The 20,652-nt window shown below is 42.0% G+C and overlaps 1 protein-coding gene across 12 annotated transcripts in view; it reads right to left on the bottom strand.

The window, feature by feature from the left end:
* TLE4 (TLE family member 4, transcriptional corepressor) overlaps positions 1 to 20,652 on the bottom strand; it is a 143,929-nt gene that overhangs the window by 111,660 nt on the left and 11,617 nt on the right. Inside the window, exon 1 of one of the 12 annotated variants that reach the window (XM_047699624.1) lies at positions 20,591 to 20,637. The exons of the other annotated variants lie outside the window; for them this stretch is intronic. The gene's annotated coding sequence lies outside the window, so the exon portion shown is untranslated. Of the gene's footprint in view, positions 1 to 20,590; positions 20,638 to 20,652 lie in introns of those variants that run through there. 12 annotated transcript variants of the gene reach the window in all.

The following is a 20,652-nucleotide window of genomic DNA, read 5'->3' as shown; positions in this document are numbered from 1 at the left end:
AAATTAAACAAATTTTATTTTTATGACATAATAAACTTGAGAGAAAGCACAGATAACTTTATTTTAGTAATCAAAGAGATGTATCAAAAGCAATTATTGGTTTAAAAAATATTTCTTGGAGTTTTAGTCTCTCATCAAAACAGGAGCAACCTCCTACATAATATTGTTGAAATAAAACAGAAAAACAAATTAGGACACCATTTTAGCAGCCAATCAGAAAACAACAACAACAAAACACAAACAATTACAGTTTCAGAAAAACATTCTTGAATAACATTTCACAATTAATTTGCTTTCTACAGCAGTTTCTTTGCCAAAAACGGTTTTAAGAGAGACTCTGTCTTATTAAGCGTTTATCAAGAACATACATTCACCAATTATATAAAACACTTCAAAAAGGTGAAGAGAAATTTCTCCTTATTCTACCTGAAATCCTTTTTGGAATAAGTACAAATAAATTCTGCAACTCTCTCCCTCACCCTTCTTTTACCTCTATACAACCAAAGACTGTAATTTTTTATTTCAATCAAAAATAAATTATCTTCATTTGTTCACTGATCCGTTCCAAATTTTCTAAGAAATGGCCTAGCTTCTGGAACTGATCCTGCTTGCTCCTAGATTAAAAAGTCAGAGGACTAATGAGAAATTCTTTCCGACTTCTTAAAAATCCAGGCTCAACCTAAGGAAGAATATTCAAGTAGCAATATTCCTTGAAACTGACAACTCAGTTTTTATCTTGTCATCAAAATTCAACTTTACTACAATTCCCACTATAATGGATAAAACTAATTTTTGTATTAAAAATTTTTAAAAAGAGCCAAACTGGAATAAGGCATAGAGATTTAGATGAAAGGTACAGTCAGCACTGCTGGCAAGCTGGTAAACCAGATGCCTATGTTTTATTTTAGTTCAGGTACTTATGTTGCACAAAATATTTTATATTGCTTAATAAAGCAATAAATGAAGTGATAACATTGTGAGAATCAATTTGATAAAACATCTATCAGTTTCCATAAGGGACTTAATTCAAACAACTTTTTTGTGTGTGGGGGGGGGTGTTAAGACTTTTAAAAGCTCTCATCATCCCACTTCCCTCTAATAAGAAAGAGGTACCACCTAGGAATACTCAGTCTTACCTTTAAGGATATGAACCAATTTTTAGTCAACACCCCAATCCCACCTCCTTTAGGGAGTTGAACTAAAGCAATGATTCTATCAACAGTAACACCTCAAAGCAATGTCAATCTGTTTTGTGTTTTGAACTCCTATCTATGCTAATTTACTGAGTGCAAAGTATGCCATTAAGTACCCAGTCCATAGTTCAGTTCACTGCAGACCCTGAAGTACACCATTTGTTTGTCCTAAAGAAATATACAGGTGCTATTTATTTGTGATGCTAGCTCAAGAGTACACAGGGCAATGCCCTTCCTGACGATATATCTACATTTCATCAAACTATTCCAATCCATCCCCACGGTAAAGCTGCATTTTACTGAAGCATTTTTGCCACAATTAGAAAAAAGTGCCCTTTCCTCTCATCTCTTGAGCTCTCTAAGGTCTTTAAGAGAAATCCCCGACATGCCTATTATCCTTACCATATCTTCCAGGCTCTGGTTATTGTGTTTAAAAACAGCTCTAAATGTTGAGAGTGATGTATTATCAAGGTTAAGAATGACGATCATTGTGCCAGACATCCAATTACTCCCACAAGGTCGAATCATTTCAGTTTTCAAGTCTGAGAAACATGTAACCAAAGTTATCATGACTACACTCAGCTCGACCAGAGGGGAGTGGCAGGGAAAATGGGGGGAAAAGATGGGAAGGAAAAGTGGGATGTCAGGAGTAGGGAAAGAAAATGACTTTCTCTGGTGAGCGTGAGGTCAGCTTTCGCCCAACAAGGTTGAGCTGGTCAGAGAACCTGATTACTCTGAGTCCTAAGACACCCATGCAAATCTCATTTCCTCGGGCCAGTGTGTCACACAGCAAGGCCTGCTAGCTACTGTCTGATTTCTCTTCTCTCTCCCTGTCTCTGAATCCATCAATCAATCTCTCCAGCTGTTTTCACCTTATTCTTTCCTACTGTGTAAGTGTAAAGGTGCCTTGGGATGCTGACTTACAATTAAGCATTTTCATTCTTAGCAATAGTAGAGGGAGCAAAATATTCATCACCCACAGCAGGTGATGATCATCTACCTTAATTTTTCCCAACATGATCTATGTGATTAAACTATATGTAAGAAATACCTAAAGACAGAGGAACTTTGGAAATTGGGAAAAAACCAGTAAGACAAATAAAAACACAAATGGTCCTTATAAGCTCATCAAGGAAACCTATCTCCAAGAAAAGCAATAAACCGCCTTCTATACACTGACAGGCGTGCTCTATTTTTCAGTCTATCCTCTTACTTTAGGCTAAAGACTTCCTTGTCTGTTTTTTTCTTCTCTCTATTTTCTGGAAAACGTATGTCTCTATCCACATTCCTCAGCATTTCCTTTTCTCTTGTCCTTTCAATTCTAGCAAGGCCTCCCCTTGGCCTCTACCAAGGTTTCCCCTTCCCCGTCACAATAGTATAAAATTTCAAGTCTTCAAAGTCATCACTGTCAAGATATCCTTCATCCCTTCAAACTGTTTTCTCACTCTGATAAGTAGCCAGCTCCTATCAAAACCAAAGTCATGCTCCTCTTCTGCTTGAACTCATGCTGCTCTGCCAAATGCTCCCACTACCAACTGGGTCCAGGCAGAGCAGACAAGTGACTCCGTGGGTCCCCACCTGGCCTCGAGCAGAAAGGGGAAAAGCATCCAAAAAATGGGGGTGAATAAAGAATGAAAGGATGAGGGAGAGTCCCTGTGCCTGATCTTCCCAAGGCTCGTTGCCTACTCACTCTACTCTCCATCCTGTGACTCCTTCTCTCAGTCATTCTCTGGCCCCATACAGTCCTTTCTCCACAGCGTCTGTAATGTCTGAAAGCATCTCACATGTTTCTATTTACATGAATGAGAATAGTACTTCTCAAACTTGAATGTGCGAACTAATCACCCAAGAATCTTGTTAAAATCTTTACCTAAAGTGGAGCCAAAAGATCCAAAGTGACACAGATGCCATGGGTCTACAGACAGCACCCTGGGTAGCAAGGTTCTATAGAATGCAGGCTCAGTATAGACAGAGATCTCTGTCTACAGACCCCCCCACCCACCCCGTATGGTAAGTAGAAGATGCTCAAAAACATTTGTTGAATGAACAGAAGTAACTGCAGTTCACTTAGGTGGTAGGAATCTCCTAAAATCTTTTGCAAGCACGCTAAAATTGTTTGGGAAGAGTTAGAGCACTTCAACCGTAAAAGAATATTCATCTGGAAGACCTGCTTATACTCTGACTTGGTTTGTTTACCTTCCCAAGGCACATCTTTTCTGGCATTTAGGATGCCATGCTGCTCAAAAAGAATAATAAGTAATCACAGGGGGAACAAAGGAAATGCAAATTCACTCTGGACAATTCCTGACTGCTAAGTAAATGACTACAACTTCCATTCTGAAACCTTGGCAGGACATGTGTTTTAAAATATAGTTTAGAAATAGGATAAAAGGAGATGCCACTCCACCTCCCTCCTTAGGTTAATTGCACCAGATGGCTGATCCCCTCCCCCACCAGAACTGGGGTATTTGTTAGAGAGCACAATGGGGGAGCACCTCATATGCTGCACCAAGATAAATCTCCATGAGGGTATCTCCAGAGTAAAGCGGGGTGATACACCTCACAGCCCAAGGAAGGGCCCGGCCCGAGCCATGCTCTGGCATCCACGCTCTCACCAGAAGTACAAAGAGCAGTTCCTGGTAATTCGAGGTATAGTGGGTCAAACACGAACCACCACACGTGCAGGGCAGTTCCCCGTGCCAATCCCACTCAGAACTTGGGACAGTCAGGAGGCAGGCTTCAGGAGCCAGGGATACAGAGGCGGCATGAGGACTCCTACAGAGAACACGCCATTCCATTCTCTGCCAAACAAAGGCCAGAAACTGCTGGGATCCATGCTTCAAATATGCAAATCCCCTCCCTACCATCCCGAACAAACTTGTTTGAATACTCTCACTGTAGGGGGATGTTTTTCCAGGAACGTACTAATTCCTGACGGGTTTTGTGTGTTTTTGTCCTTCGTGCAACGTATCCCACACAAACGTCCACCATCACTCAAGGATGCCTCACCCAAACTCATCATGATTCACAGAGGTGGGACTCCCTCAGGCTGGGAGAAGCCACCTGTAATAGGCTGGTTAAAAAATTAAAAAAGAAAAAAGAAGTCCCACACCACAGTCCCACACCTCTCTATAATCAGAAAAATAGCATTATCTCTACAGTCAGGCTCATATCTACTTTTGCTTTTTCTTTTTTTAATATTCTACGAGATAGGTTGAGAAAATTAAATGTTTAAGAAACTACTATCATCCCCTTTTGTTCCTGTACTTCTAGATACCGTTCAAATGTATTTCAAGCTGCTTTTAGTTAAATTGTGCAGGCAGTTTAAATATTTAAATGTGGACCTTAGAAAAAGCCCAAACCACAAGTGTATGGCTGCCTTTTTGTCCACTCAACAAAGATTTATTAAGCACCTACTATTTGCCAGGCCTACTTTAGGTGCTGAGACACAGGGGTGAACAAGACAGAGAAGTCCCCGCTGTCGTGGAGTGCACACTGCAGGGGTGGGAGACAGAAGCAAACAGACAGGTCGATGCAGAGGAATTTCAGATGTGGGAAGTGCTTCAGAAGGTAAAATGGGGGTTCTGAGAGAGAAGGCTGAGGCAGGGCATGGGTCTGATTTGGAAGAGGTGATTAAAGAAGAGCACATAAAGTACTGACTTAAAAGCTGAGATAAGGCTGGAAGCAGCATCCGCCAGAGCAGCTTCTACACAGCGTTTATTTTGCAGATGTTGTTAACAAGTATTTATACACGTAAAGGGCTCCCTGACCAGATGACCTCCCCGGGCTTAAATATAGTTAAGCAGGTTCCTTTGCTGTTGAACACCTCAGACCTTTCATTTGATAGCGCTAGTTACAAATATGTGGAAAGGCGCACAGAAAAGGCGGTACCAATCCAACTTGACTGCGGAACCCTTTCTTCTCAAAGCTCTTAGAGCAGATCACACTTTGTGGCCAACGCTGAGCTGGTCAACGGTTTCCAGGCCTGGCTTTACACAAGCACCACCGGTGGATCTTTTCACAAACACCAATGCCCAGGCCTTACCATAGACCAATGGACTCACTCCTGGAGGGCAGAACCCATGTCTCAGTGTATTATTTTAAAGCTCCCCAGGTGATTCTAATGGCAGAATTGAAAACCATTAAGCTAGAGTACAGGGGACTGTACTTTTATTGTGCAATAAAAAAGGGAGTGGAAAATAGGACAGAAAGGGCTCCCAGGGTCAGCCTGTGCTAGGTCCTGAATGCCACCCTGAAGAGCCTGAACTTTATTTGCAAGGCAGCAAGAACCTATCGAGGACGATTCCTAGGAAAGCTATGATAAATACCAAACAGGAGTTCAAGACATTCTAGCACATTTTGGCCCTCCACCCCCTTCTTGATAATATTTGAACGGTGGTGAAAAGATTTATAACCACGAAACATACCACAAAAGGAAAGATGGAGGATGGAAGATAACTTTAGAATAGGAACAGTATGAAATCCCATAGCGCTACAAACTTGGGGAATTCAACAAGACGTTTTCAGATACCAGGTCATTCACTCACTCCTACTCTAAGCCAGCAGCTATGGTGGGAACGGCAGTGAATGCAGGATTGATCTGGACTCTGAAGTGTTTATAATCCAGTACAAAGACCGAATGCAAATAAACACAGTAACAGACAGCATATGGGGCCTAGGTGGTACACAGAAGAGCCCTAGAAATGGGGGTGAGGGTGGATGAAACCCCTTCTGGCTGAAGTCTTCACGGAGGCTTTGGGGAGGTACATGTGAGCCATATTAATTCCACTGTTTCCAATAATGGTCTCCTATCCCGCCAGGCACTGTGTCATAGTCTGAGAAACGGAGTAGCAGAACAAGACAGGATTTATAGAGCCCATAATCTAGCAAAGGAAACAGACACGGGGAAAAAAAAATACAAAATGCATGGTATTTAAAATCGCTTAACAGAGAACTCTGGTTCCCTGAGTAACTGAGGGTGAAGTGAGTCTTACAGACAAAGGAGAGAGGAGCAGGGAAAAGGGCAAGAACATTCCAAAACGGATCTGACTGCTGCATCAACGTGGGACATTCATATTCAACAAACAGGACAGGTGAAAGAAAGGTACTGGTATTATCTCCACTCGGGCTGGACCACTGTGAAAGTCATCTTAAATATGTAAGGCGGCTAAATGTACCAATCGTGGTCACGAGCACTGTCGTCATCCTAATGTTCATGGAATTTCCCCCATACCAGATATTTCACTTCAGTGCAGAACAATTCTATGAGAATTACTCTGCCCTCATTTTACAGATAAAGCCAAAGAACCTGGGTTAAGTGATTCACCATGCTCAGATAGCTGGAGAAATAAATAGATGCGGGAGTAACTGGGAGTAGATTCCAAGAGACCCTGGATGACTGACTGGGTGTGGCTAATGAGCAAGAAGGAAAGGTAATCATCACCTGCCTCCAGGTCTCCATCTGGGAAACTGGGTGGATGGTTCTGGCATTTCCTGAGATAAAGATCACTGGACCACAAGCAGGCTTGCAGGGAATGATGTCACCTGGGGACACTGAGAGTTTAAGTACTTTTGAGGCACTGAATGGAAATGAGGACTCGGTTTCATAGGACAGTCTCAGAGGAGAGATCCAGGCTCTAGAAAAAATTTGGGATCCATCTATCAAACGGAGCAGATAAGGTCACCATCAAGGTAAAGGGTAAAATGAACAGAGAAGCGGAAAGAGCCATGATGGGAATTCTGGCTGGACTTTCAGGAGGGGAGAAGGATCCCTAACGAATGACCCAATATGGACAGATACCAAAGTGTTCCCTGTGCTCCCCAAGCTCACGTAAGGCTTGGTGACGGAGGGGGCAAGCAAAGGAGATACTCTGTGCAGGGAAAACCAGCAACACGTTGTGACCTCCCTAAAATCTGGAAATGAGAAGTAAGGAACCCATAATCCCAACATGTAAAACCTGGGTATGGTGCTACCAATCATTAGTATAGGGAAGTCACAAGGTTAGTTTCAAGGTGTGTTGTGGGGGGCAGTTATGTAAGCCAAAGGGACAAAGCTGAACTCAGATAATGAAACATTCTAGAAAGCACACCAGATACTGAGAATGATAGAACTGCGGAGTGCCAAATCCCAGGATGACTCTATTTACTAGTCCAGCAGAACCATGACTTTAAGCAAACCCCTAAGTGATTTGGAACTCCATTTCTACACCCATGAAATGGGAAGAATACTAGCTGCCCCATATCTGCTTGGCAGAAATATTGATGAGGATACACTTATGAATGAAATCCCTCAAGGTAAGTAGTTATGTTCTAAGACAGAACTGAGATTAGATAGTGCTACAAATTGAGTAGCTGTATTGCTAGGTATCGATTCGAGCTTAGGCTCTTCCTGTCTCTCAATTAAGAAGGCATCCCTCACTAATTTATATTACACCAGGGAAGGGCTGCACATCTAAAGGGGAGGGGGTGGGGGGAAGGTGGGCAGACTCGCTGGCACAGTGATAACAGAGGACAGTGCTTCCCGACTGGGAAGAGGAACGACTCACAAGCCCAGCCCCAGAAAATGTGCAGTTTCTCCACTTTCTTGCACTATGACCCAGAAAAGACATTCTAGTATTTACGTTTTGCCACTGGCAAAGGATCTCTCTTCCTCTTTTCTTGGTAAACAGATTACTTGCCCTGGATGCAATAAATGTTATATACAGTATTAGAGAGTAAAGAATAGCGAGCTGTGGGGAGAGGAGGAGACGTAGAGGGGAAGTCATGCTTAATTTCAAAGCTTCTTGTAATTTAAGACTACAGAAAACAGTTATATGAGCCTTACAAAAATGCGTTCTTTCCATTGGAGATAGATGATGAAAAGGAAAAACACAAATTCTAAGACAAGAATTCAGAAGTACTCCAGAAGAATTTAAATGAGTTTTGCACTAACCAGTGCATAAACCGCAGGGACTCTGAAGAGCTTCCCACTTGTGAATCTGTGTCAAGTGCCTTGACTTAACTTACTGTTTTGCACATGTCCCTACCACTGTGAACTTGATTTTACCTTTAACTTAACTTGCCTCTAAGTTTACTTTTTTATCTTTCAGGTTACACCTTCATTTTATGAACCTCTATTTGTCTATTCCTAACTAATAAAACAACCCTGATAAACCGCCTGATTACATATTCTGCAGCAGTGCTACTGAAGGGCGGCCAATCCTCAAACTGTTGGCCAGCAGCAGAAAGACAATGGTCGTGTGCCAGAGTTAAATCAACTACTGTTCAGTTCAGCTAGGTAGGGTTTTTTCGTTCTTTGGTTTTGTTTTTTAACAATGAAGACATCTGCAATGAAAAAACGGGTGTGATTTACAGTCTGGTGGAAGCTCCTTATTGTTAACGCCCACCTACGCCAAAGTGCTCGCAGACCTGCTCCAGTCCACAGACCACACTGAGTAACACTCCTCTAAACCAACACTCCCACATCGCAAACTATAATTTCTTATTGCCTGGGACTTTAGAAAAGGTGGTAAGTATATTCCTTCAAGGCAACAGAATTCTCTAACGCAGCCCTAATAAACGCAGCATTCTCTGATCCCTGCCTGCTTTACATGGAGAAGCTAAGTGGCCACAGTTAGACTTAACCACTTAAGGACAGCTGAAGGCCTAAAACTCGGGTCTGCAGACACCTCAGACCTCAGCGGAGCCCTCCCACCAGATCCCGCTGCCTGCCAGTATGATGCCATGCTACAGCAAACAAAAGGAAAGGACTACAATTATGAACAGTACTTTTTTATTTCTAAATGATAGGGTTAGAGAAGAGCATGGCCAATGTAACCGCTCAAGGATGTTTGTGTTTCTTCCACAACAAAATACACCTCAAAATTGGGAGTTCTGCGTGCTTAAAACAGGTTTAATAAATTTTCTGCATCGAATGTGCTCACATGAGAAAGCAAGTTAGAACAAAATGTACTACTTCATGATTTTTTTTTTTCATTTACCTAAAATACTGCTCAGGAACTAAGAGGTCCATCTGGGCAGGGTAGCCACTGGAGGATGGGAAGAAGAAAGGAGACAATTTGAAAGTGTAAGCACCTGTTACAGTGGGTTCTCAGTGAGCAGAGGAGGGACAACTGGAAAGTGCCCCCTTTCTCCGTAACAATGTGCCAAGCTCACCAGCCCCCAGCTGGCATGGAGTCAGGCTGCCTGAAGCAAGGTGCTATTAAAACTACTTCGCTTGGGGGCGCCTGGGTGGCTCAGTGGGTTAAGCCGCTGCCTTCGGCTCAGGTCATGATCTCGGAGTCCTGGCATCGAGTCCCGCATCGGGCTCTCTGCTCAGCAGGGAGCCTGCTTCCTCCTGTCTCTCTGCCTGCCTCTCTGCCTGCTTGTGATCTCTCTCTGTCAAATAAATAAATAAAATCTTTAAAAAAAAAAAAAAAAAACTACTTCGCTTGGGGGGTGCCTGGGTGGCTCAGTGAGTTAAAGCCTCTGCTTTCAGCTCAGGTCATGATCCCAGGGTCCTGGGATCGAGCCCCGCATCGGGCTCTCTACTTGGCAAGGAGCCTGCTTCCCTTCCTCTCTCTCTGCCTGCCTCTCTGCCTACTTGTGATCTCTGTCAAATAAATAAATAAAATTTAAAAAAAAAAAAAAAAGATTCTCCTTTAAAAACTACTTCGCTTGGCTGAACTGTTCCAGAGATGCAGGTCTGGAATCTAAGCAAGGGAAGGTTATACAGATACCACACTACTGATCAATCCTGACATCCTAACCCAGGGGTGTGATTCACGCAGCACACAGACTCCCCAATGTACTATACAGACTCCTATATCATGGCAGTAAGTAATGACAAAGAAACGGAAGAAACTGTAAAGATTTTATGACTCCCTGCCACTGCACATGCAGTCAGTGGACCAGCACCGTCAGTATCACCTGGACATCATCTTGCAGGCACCACTCCAACCCTGCTGAAAGAGCACTGGATTCTAACAGGATCCCCAGTGATTTGTATGCACACGGAAGTTTGAGAAGCACTGCTTTAATTCACCGGTTCTTGACCCTGCTGCACATCAGAATCACCCTGGAGCATTTAGGAAAATGCCCATGCTCAAGTCCCAGGTTCTGGGGCTCGGGCACCAGCATTTTATGAAACATACTGATCTGGTCCTATCCCCTCGTTTTCTAGTTACGCATGAGAACTGAGATTCGGGGACGTTAATTAATTTACCAAGATCACAGGGAATTAGTGGCTAAATTAAAAGCACATCCTGAAGACAAATTTACAATTGTGTTGCCCACAAAAGAGATAAACCAGAAAGTTACCAATAAATCAAAATTAATTTTAAAGATCTAAGGTTTCATTTTACTATACAAGTACTTTTAGTACTTTTGTACTTTTAAAAGAAATAAAACATATACGTGTCTATTTTTGTATTACCCTTTGAACCTTGACCAGTACTTTCAATGAGGGGTAGGCAGACATAATTTTAAATCAGCCACAGTGCAAACGGTGGAGATAGTAAGGCCTGAGCCTTGGCCTTCTGCCTAGGTCAGCAGTTAGCTCAGAGTGGAAGGATCATGGATGATTCTTCTTCCTAATATTACCTTTTTACCCAAACAAACAAACAAACAAACACCCCAAGCATTTCAAAACCACCTTTTAAAGATCACAATTTAAAAGTCCAGGGCACCTGGGTGGCTCCGTCCTTAAGTGTCTGCCTTCGACTCAGGTTATGATCCCGGGGTCTTCGGATGAAGTCCTGCATGGGGCTCCCTGCTCAGCGGGGAGTCTGCTTCTCCCTCTCTCTCTGCCTGCCTCTCTGCCTACTGGTGATCTCTCTCTGTCAAATAAATAAAAATCTTTGGGGGAAAAAAAAAGTCCAAAAGCAAGGACAATCACTGTGTTCTGATTATAGACTTTTCCAAAAGCACAGAATTGGCACCCAGCATGTCTGAAACAAGAAACTTTTGCCACAACTGCTGACCTTTCTGCTGGTCGATGATTATGTCAGTACATTTAAATCACCCATAAATTAGCACTAGATACATGGAGTTGTGGTGGGAGGTGTGGGTGGAGTGAAGGAAATTAAAAGCTGTGGTCAGACTTGAAAAAAAAAAAAAAAATACCCCAGAAAGCAACGTTATGTTTCTGACAGTTGAAAACAGACTGCATGACAGACAGCAAAACCACATTTCCGCATGTGTTTTTTTTTTTTCTTTTTGGAATGGATCTGTGGTTTTATGCCACCAAGCAATATTTTGGTTTACCAAAATGTACTCTATGGCCTTTTTAATTTCATGTTTACTTAACTTTCCTTACTATCATTGCTGTTCCCATTCCACTACAGCAGTTTAAGACAAGTGTCTAAAGGGGGGAAAGATTAAAATATAGAATATGCCACATTAGGAAAAAAAGAAGAAAATTAACTGCATATATAATTTGCATTGACTGAAGCATTCATTGCAATTTCAGTATTTAGATCATACATAATGAACAATGGGAAAAATTATTTGTTTTGAAATACAGTAGTTTCTCAAAACAATTATAGACTCAGACTCATGTTTACACAAAATTTCTCAACACAAAAAGGATATGGAATCACTGGCCTAATGCAGTCATTGGCCAAATGATATAAAAGTTAAAAAAAAAAAAAAATCCAGGAAAAAAAAAAAAAGAATGGAGCAAAGTTTCCACAGCTGATGAATAATTTAGAGAATCTGTACCTATTTTTAATGTTAAAAAACTTTAAAAAGGAAAAAGTAAAAAATCAGATAATTTGCAAACTCCCACTATTCTCTCTATATAAAGGTAATGGCAGTAATCAAGCAAAAATGATGAAGAGAAACACTCTCTCCATACACTAACACAAAGGTCACACGCCTTCTTTAAAATGGGAAGAGTTGCCTGGCAAAGTCCATCCTCGCCTGGGTAGAGAATAAAGGCACAAATACAGGTCTTACGTAAAAGAATCCTTGAGGCTCTTGGCAGGAGTATGGATTTGGCAGGAGATGAAGGGAAGATATGGATATGAGGGCAAGAAAAATGGAGAAGCAACAAATTTACTTTTCTTTCTTCCTCTTCCTTCTATCACTCCCTCCTCCCTAGGTAGCTCATGGCCACCATAATCAAGAGCAAGTTCCCCCTTCCAAGGTTTCCTTTTTCTATCAGCGGTACCAGGATTCTGCCAGGCTACAGGGGTCAATGTCTTAGGAACTCTTTCCTATGCATTTACACACCCCTCATCCAATGAACTGCTGGATCATTTGGGTTCCTCCTTGTGAGTCCCACATGCCTCCTCAACCCTATCCCCCTCCAGTCCTCTCTCTCTTCACCCAGATCATTTCAGCCAACATTCACTGAACATCTGCTGTCATGGCCCATGCTAGCTGCTGAGAATAAGGCAACTGCAAAGCAGACATGTCCTTGCCCTACCGTCTGATTAATCTTCTTGCTTTCCTTCAATAGCCCACATACTATACTAGCATTCAAGGTCTTCTATAAATGAATCCCAAACCGGCCTTCCCCACCCACCATCCTTTCCCCTATCCTGATCAAGCTGTAAATGCTAACAAGAGCCTGAATATACACAGCTCTTACCCATCTATGTGGCTCTCACTTGGAATTATCCCCTTTCCTTTCTTCCCAAGTGACCCCCTCCTCTTTATGTCCCACTAAAATGCCCCTGCATCTATCTTGGAAATAGCATCCTTAATCCCCTCCTGACTCCCTCTCTTCTATGTCACAGTGCCATCCACACAATGCCTTGTTTTGTTTACATTGGTTCGAATCCCATAAAAAGACTAGAATTTCCACAGAGGCAAGCCTATCACCTCTTCTAACTTCCTAGGCCTCAAAGTGTGCCCTACAGGTGTACAGTGTGAGAGCAATTAGCATTTGCTTGAAGAAGAATTCAAAGCCATCTCTGCCTCTGCCTTACATCAGTGGTCTCCAGCACTACCTTCTCTTCACCAAGGAACTCTCTCAATGTAGGAAGACTAAAACAACCTCAGGTTTAGGTATTATAATCTTCTTGATCATTGTAGGTCCCGTATTAGACACTTCATTTTGAGAAGCTAAGTATTTCCATCTTAGATAGTTTTGGGGTGAGCCTCAAACAAACGTGGCAAAAGCAGGCCCCAAACTGGACAATCAAATACAGGCCTCCCTCGTTTTATTACACTTCACTTTACTGTGCTTCGCAGATACTGCATTTGAGAGTTTGTGGCAAGTTGAGAGCTTGTGACAATCCAACATCAAGAAAATTTATCAGCGCCATTTTTCAACAGCATTTGCTCGTTTTACGTCTCTGCGTCACATTTTGGTAATTCTCCCAATATTTCACACCTTTTCATTATTATCCTATTATGGTGATCTATGATCAGTGATTACGACTTGCTGAAAGCTCAGATGATGGCTAGCATTTTTTTAGCAAGAGTGCTTTTTAATGTGCGTTGTTTTTTTTTTTAAGCATTTTTTAAATGCTACTGCACACTTTTAGCAGACTACAGTAGAGTGAAAACATAATTTTTATAGGCACTGGGAAACCAAAAAATTCATCTGACTTGGCTTATTGCAATATTTGCTTTATTGTGATGGTCTGGAACCAAACCTGCCGGTACCTCCAAGATATTCCTGAATCAAGGAAAAAGATGTGGGATGATGTATCAATCTAAGCATGGACGCTGGCATGAATACCATCTCACAACCCGAATGCAACAAAGACCTTACCAGAATTTTCTCTATACGCATGCAAAATTGATGCAAAATATCTTGAATTCTTGCTTAGATTATAAGAAAATCCTATCAGTTTTGCTTAGAATCTGGTTAAAATAGGTCCAAACTTCGAGCCATCTTCCTCGGCCAACCACATCAAGCATTTGGAAACAACTAGCCATATTAAAAAGTCAGGTTTTTGTACATAAATGTACTATGCCTGACCCAGCCTCTCCTAAATCTGCCACCTCATATATGTAAGGAAAAACTCACAAGGAGGCCGAGCTGCCAAACTGTCACCTCCACATTCCTGGAACCTACATAAAGGTGAAAGCCTAAGAAGGGCATTCTGGAATTTTGCAGGACACAATTTCTCCATTAAGAAGCCCAAACGAGCATTCTGTCCAAGTTAGCCAAAAAAATATTCCAGCAAGTAACTGTGGAATTGCCACCATGTTTTTTATTGGCCACTTTAGGTTAACTGTAATATTTTTTGAGGTTAACCAACATGGATGTACTTTGAGGTAGTAAGCCACACTCCAAAACAATTCTATATCCCAAAAAATCAAAAGCTTTTAAAACAGTCACCCACATTCATAGTACAGCTCAATGGAATATACAGGGGGGAAAAAGTAAGTCCAAGGAAAACTCAGGTTCACGGATCAGTGCCCATGCATTCAAAAATAAAATAAATCCATGTTCTAAACCCATAGGCTACTGAAAAAACTCAGAGTCAGGGTTCCATTTTGTTTATTACAATGGGACCAGGACTAGACAAAGACAAGCAAAATGCACTTTGACCTCAGTAAGAGACCAAGTGAAAAGACAGAACTGCCCTGATCCCTCAACTGGGGCAGATCAGGCCAAGGTATGATGTTCAGATCTCAAGTGGTCCTGTCTATCATATACATCTTGGTACTAACCAAGTGAGTGTCCTTGACAATGGCTGAAATGACCAACGATGTTCAGCATGGATAACTGAAGGCTGATGAAGGACCAACTATTCCCTACAAGAGAACTAAAACTAATCTGGGACCCTCAATGAGTAGCCAGGACAAACAGGCCCCACTTAAGGCCAAGAAAACTTCCACTAGTCCAATAGTTTCAATGAAAAAAAATCTCTCTTCAGAAATGAAGAAAGGAAGAAAGGAAGGAAGAAAAGGAGGGAGGAAGGAAGGAAGGAAAGAAGGAAGGAAGGAGAAAGGAAAGGAAAGGAAGAAGGGAGGGAGGGAAGAAAGGGAGAAATGATTGCAGGAGACCATGTTAAGATCCCCATTTAGAGCTTTAAATAACCCACTACCACCAACCTTACTCTTCCCAGCATTACCAGAAAACCTAAAAAGACAACCATGACTTGACATGTCCTCTCAAATTGACAGAATTAACTAGAGAAGCCAGGTAAGGTTGACTCTTGGCCTCTACAAATTCCACATCAGTAGCACCTCCAAGTTGTGACAACCAGAAGTATCTGCAGACACTGCCAAAACTGTCCTTGGGAGAAAGCAACTGCCCCAGTTTGAGAGCCCTGCTCTAGAAGTAGTTCTCAAACTCTTTCATCTGGGTCCTGGTTTCCTCACTGGATCAGTGAGTGCTTACGGACTCCTTTTCCATAGAAAAAGGCATACAATTTTGCAAAGAAGTCAAGGACCATGTTCAAGGATCCTTTAAAACCCAGCCAATGACCCTCATCCCATTTTTACCCCTATGCAGGCAGTTTTTTAGTTCTCTGGACACTCTCATGTGGTTAAAAAAGGTATTATCCTGTTCTAGAGATTTCCTAGTCAGAAGTACAAAAATACCCATTGTCTGTGGTCATCAGACCAGGAGCCAGCAATGAATATCTTCAATAAAGATGAACCTATTGGTTCACTAACTCAGTGCACTTGTTCATTTAAAAAAAAAAAATATATAGTATTTTTTATTCAACCTGAGGAACTAAACCAAATGAAGGTCTTGCACAGGGCCCTGTAGCCTCGGCTGAAAAACTACCCCCAATCCACGTTTCTACTCAACAGTTACAGTAGTAGAAAGTCCTGAAGCAAACAAAAACAAAAACAAAAAGGAATTGTTTTGTATATTAGAAACTCAATCTGGAGACCACAGGTATTACTCATTAAAAGTGTTCCTTCCACTGCATATCGCTGAAGAAGTGTAGAGCCAAAACTGGACTGCCCATGGAAGGAAAGCAGGGCCGGAGCCACACTGCCCATGGAGGGAATGGCAGCTGGCAGAAAACGTGGCTTTGGTTAATAAGGAGCCTGCTTCGCCCCAACACCACACTTTCCAACAAGGACTAAGGGGCAAAGAACTTACTGATCTGAGAATTCAAAAGGCACTTTTCTGATACAAATACATACCCAAAAGGACTCACTATTATTTTTAACACTTAAGCTCCCTATGCACAGAATGTAGCAGCAGACTAGTACCAACGTACATTTTAAAAATAAAAACAATACAAAAAAAGCTTACCATATGGAGGCAGGTATCACCACTGGTTCAAGAACAAAAACTCCAAAGCCAGACTGCCCAGGCTTGAATTCCCACTCTGCAACATACTAACTATAAAACCCTGGCAAATTTCTTAGCTGCTCTTGAAGTTAGTTTCTTCTAACATGGTGAGGACAACAAGATCCCTTCTCCTCAAGGATTATCCATTAAACAAATTAAGACATCTGATGGACTTACTGCATCACCTGGTACACAGGAGGTGCTTAATAAATATTAACTTATTATTATCATCAAAATTTGCCATACACACATAGGGAAAATCTGTAACTCCATCTAGTCACTGATGAGCTCTTAGCCTAGAGAAGGACTTGCAAGATACAACCGTAGCTATGGAAGAAACAATAGAGAACATGGTTCTAGGTTGTAAAATACTGGCAACATTGGGATTTTTCTATTAGCTGACTCCAATAGTCTAATACTGCTCACAGTCAGGTGTGTGTGCATATATATGCAATATATACATAATTTCCTCTTACATAAAATTGATTCTAAACCCCAACTTAAATGGCATGTCTCTAATGTGAAACAATAAAATTAAAAATGAACCTTTTGCTAATGCTGGTGATTTTTAAATCATATGATGTTAGAGCTAAAAGATACCTTAGAAATAAATCATCGTCTGGTAATTAATCCAAATCCTACATTTTAAAATAGCCCATCACCAACTCAAGGACCTATGGCAAAACTGCAAAGAGAACACCTAACCCCTTATTGCCCATTTAGGCCTTTTTTTGCTCAGCACAAAGCAGAGAGAATCCTAAGAGCTCAGAAACAAAACTTATACATAGGTGGTTGACATAGGTAGAAAGGCAATGAAATGGAAGAATGATACCCTTCCTTCAGTTATTCCAGCATGCACACATTCATTTCTTCTATTATGTTCCAGGAACTGTTTTAGGTGCTAGGGGTACAGAAGTAACAAAACACATTCTTCCTTTTCGGAGCTTATGCCTTAGTATAGGACACTTTACTATGTTTTTGATTCATCAACTCAAAAAGGCCAAGATTAACCATTGTCCCCTTTTATTTGCTTATGATTAACTTACCATAAACCAAGCTGAGAAGTGCAAACCCTCCCCCAAATAAAGGATCCCGGATGGGACAATGCAAGACACCCAAGGACTCAAGATCTCAAGTTCATTGTAAGCCAGTTTACAGACGTGTTTTACACCCTGAGTGCCCCGAGGTAAACATCAGCTAAAGAAGCTGACATCTACGATGGATTCTGGAGGGGTAACAAATCCCAGGAGCTAATTACGTAACAGTTAACAAGCTACTATATACACTGGTATAAAATTATTTGATCCCAATATAAATTATACATTTCACAAGTTGTATGGTTAAGTTTTCTAATATATATGCCAAAATAAAAGCATAAAAACAGATGACTTTAGGGGCGCCTGGGTGGCTCAGTGGTTTAAGGCCTCTGCCTTGGGCTTGGGTCATGATCCCAGGGATGTGGGATCAAGCCCTGCATCAGGCTCTCTGCCTGGTGGGGAGCCTGCTTCCTCCTCTCTCTCTCTGCCTGCCTCTCTGCCTACTTGTGATCTCTGTCAAATAATTAAAAAAAAAAAAAATCCTTAAAAACAGATGACCTTAAAGAATTATTGGTATAACATACTTTTATATCACCTGTCATAGTGATATTACATAAGTCAGTGAATTCTTAACCATCTACTAATTAACTATGGGATTTAATCATTTAACATCTGTATCTTATTTTATTCCTCCCCAAGATAGGGAAAATGCTTTAGCGACATTATTGTGACTTAAATAATGGATGAGAAAGCACCTTGTAAAATATAAAGTACTATATAAACTTAAATATCCATTTCTACTCCTAGCTTCGTTAGGTTATTTTGGACTGAAAGCAAGCAAGCAAGCAACCTCTGAGAAGAGTTGTTTAAAGAGACTTCCTAAGACTAAAAAAATGATAGTGAGTCTCAATTTTTAGTCGGCTGGTCACAGAAAATAACAAACCAAAACCAAAGGGCCATTTTAGACCAGAGCAGCTAACAGGGATCTCGATGTTCATTTATACTCTAATTGAAGCTGAGAAAAGTGTAGTCCTGAGAAGTTCAAGTACTCAACAGTATCACAAAGCTGGTCACTAGCAAGGCCAGAACTAGAATCGGAATCCCTGGACTCAGTCAAGTATTTGAGGGGAGACAGTAGGGTATATGGTGGTAGTAGAATATCCCAAACATAGCATTTGGAACATGGCAGAAATATCTACTATACCAATAATCTAAACAGAGTCAAACCAAGGACCTATTTCATGATGTTATTTAATTTCTGTATCTCGGCCTCCTGTTCATAGAGAAAATGGAAATAATTAGATACTATAATCTCGTAAGGTTATTGTGAGATTAAGTGAACTCTCACCCTCATGGTAAGCTCTCTAAAAATCACTTACTGTTATGATTATTACTTTTTCGATAACACTATACCATCTCCACTAATAAAAAACTAAGAGGTCTTAGTCCCTTGAAAAGCACTAGACACTTGCACTTCTACTGATCTGGAAGGTAGTCAGCTAAGCACATGACAGTGTGTCAAGATCAGGCTCTCCCCACACTCCCTCAAACCACATGTGCACAGACTTATTAGCAGTGAAAGAATTCTTCAGATAAACAGTGACTAGTGATACAGTGATGTTCAAACTGAATTTTAAATTCAGTTAGGACACGTTCATGTTTTCATCTTTAAAAAAGGCAGATTCCACATGCTCAAATACATGTGTTCTACTCTATCCTAACTCGCTCCCGAAAGGCACACCGAGCTCAGTCACTTTTACTTCCCTTTCCACCTGTCACTTTTCCCACAAACTTAACAAGTAGGCATCACAGGCCTAACTGGGCTTGGGAACTCCATTTTTGTTATCTTAAAACCTAAGTAGTAGCCCTTGAAAATATTAAGTCACACATTTTCTTGGCTAGCTCGATCTGTGAGTCTTCTCCCCTCACCAGGTATTTCCAGGGCACCTTTTGTGTGACAGGCACAGTTCTCAGTACCAGGGACCGCATGGAAAAGAGACATGCCTTTCCCGTTAAGCTTACATTCTAGGGGGGTAGAGGAGACTGGCAAGGAACAAGGCTGAACCTAGTATAGTGTTCGCATGGCATACTCTAGGAACACAGGAAAAGCCAGTTGTATTAGGCACTTTGCTAAAAGCGGATCTAGGCTCTGGGTTTTCATTTGTGGATCCTAAGCCTCCCTTTGGGCAGGGCCCAAGCACTGGAAGGGTAGAGAGGAAAAGAGGAAGGCTCTGTACTCACACACAAACACCCAGATCAGATCTCTAGCTCACGAGGACACTGTAACACCCACTGGAATGCCAACAGCATCGCCATGCTCCTCACGTCGCATACAGCCAAGAACATCGCAGGAACAGACACACTACTCGCTGTCTGGAAACAGCATGGTCAGTGAAGGGAGCCCTGGAAGGGAAGTCAAGAAGGCTACTTCCTTTTCTGCCAGCGACTCTCGCTATGCGACCTCGGGCGTGTTCACCGACCTGTGTGAACCCTAGGCTCCCCGCACTCGTGCTGATCCTCCCGTACTGTGACACTGGGCTAGTCTCTTAAGCCCTTAAGCCTCAGTGTCATCTGTTCAAGGAGGCCAGTGGAATGACACCGCTTGGCAAACTGTGGAGTACTCCGCTGACAGAAGCTATTTAAATAAATACATGGATCCAAAGCTTGCTACTTGCTTTACAGGAACAGCAGGAAGATTAAGGAGAACATATAAAATCCTTAAGCTCCGTGTAAAGAGAGGTTGTTACAGGGTACTCGTGCTCATAATTTCTACAATTACTATTCTTTCCGGTTTTATTTCCTTGTATTTTCAAACTCCTTAACCAAAATAATCCACAAGCCTAGAGAAGCAGAAAACGCGGTCAGAAAGTAACAGTATCCTAATGAGAGTAACAGTCAGTGGAATGAGCTTGCTAAGAAATCAGGAAGCAGGTACCCCTCTTCGTTTCCTCCACGGCTCGCTGCCCTCTCTGCGGCAAGCGCCAGGCCCCGGCCGGGATCTGGGGTGTCCCCCCGCGGCCCGGCTCCGCACGGAGCCCCAGGCCCGCGCCAGGACAGCAGCCACCCCGGCTTGCCTGGAAACGCAGAAGCTCCCTTCACAGCACAAATCCTGAAGCACCTGTGCGCAGAATCCTCGAAAATAATGACAAAGTAACACAACTGACCAGAAGACCGAGGACCTGAGGGGCGCCCCGGAACGTTTCTCTTCTGCTTCTCCAACAGTTCA

Source organism: Lutra lutra, chromosome 13 (genome assembly GCF_902655055.1).
Source record: "Lutra lutra chromosome 13, mLutLut1.2, whole genome shotgun sequence".
NCBI lineage: Eukaryota > Metazoa > Chordata > Mammalia > Carnivora > Mustelidae > Lutra > Lutra lutra.
This window is presented reverse-complemented; position numbering and strand designations above follow the sequence as displayed.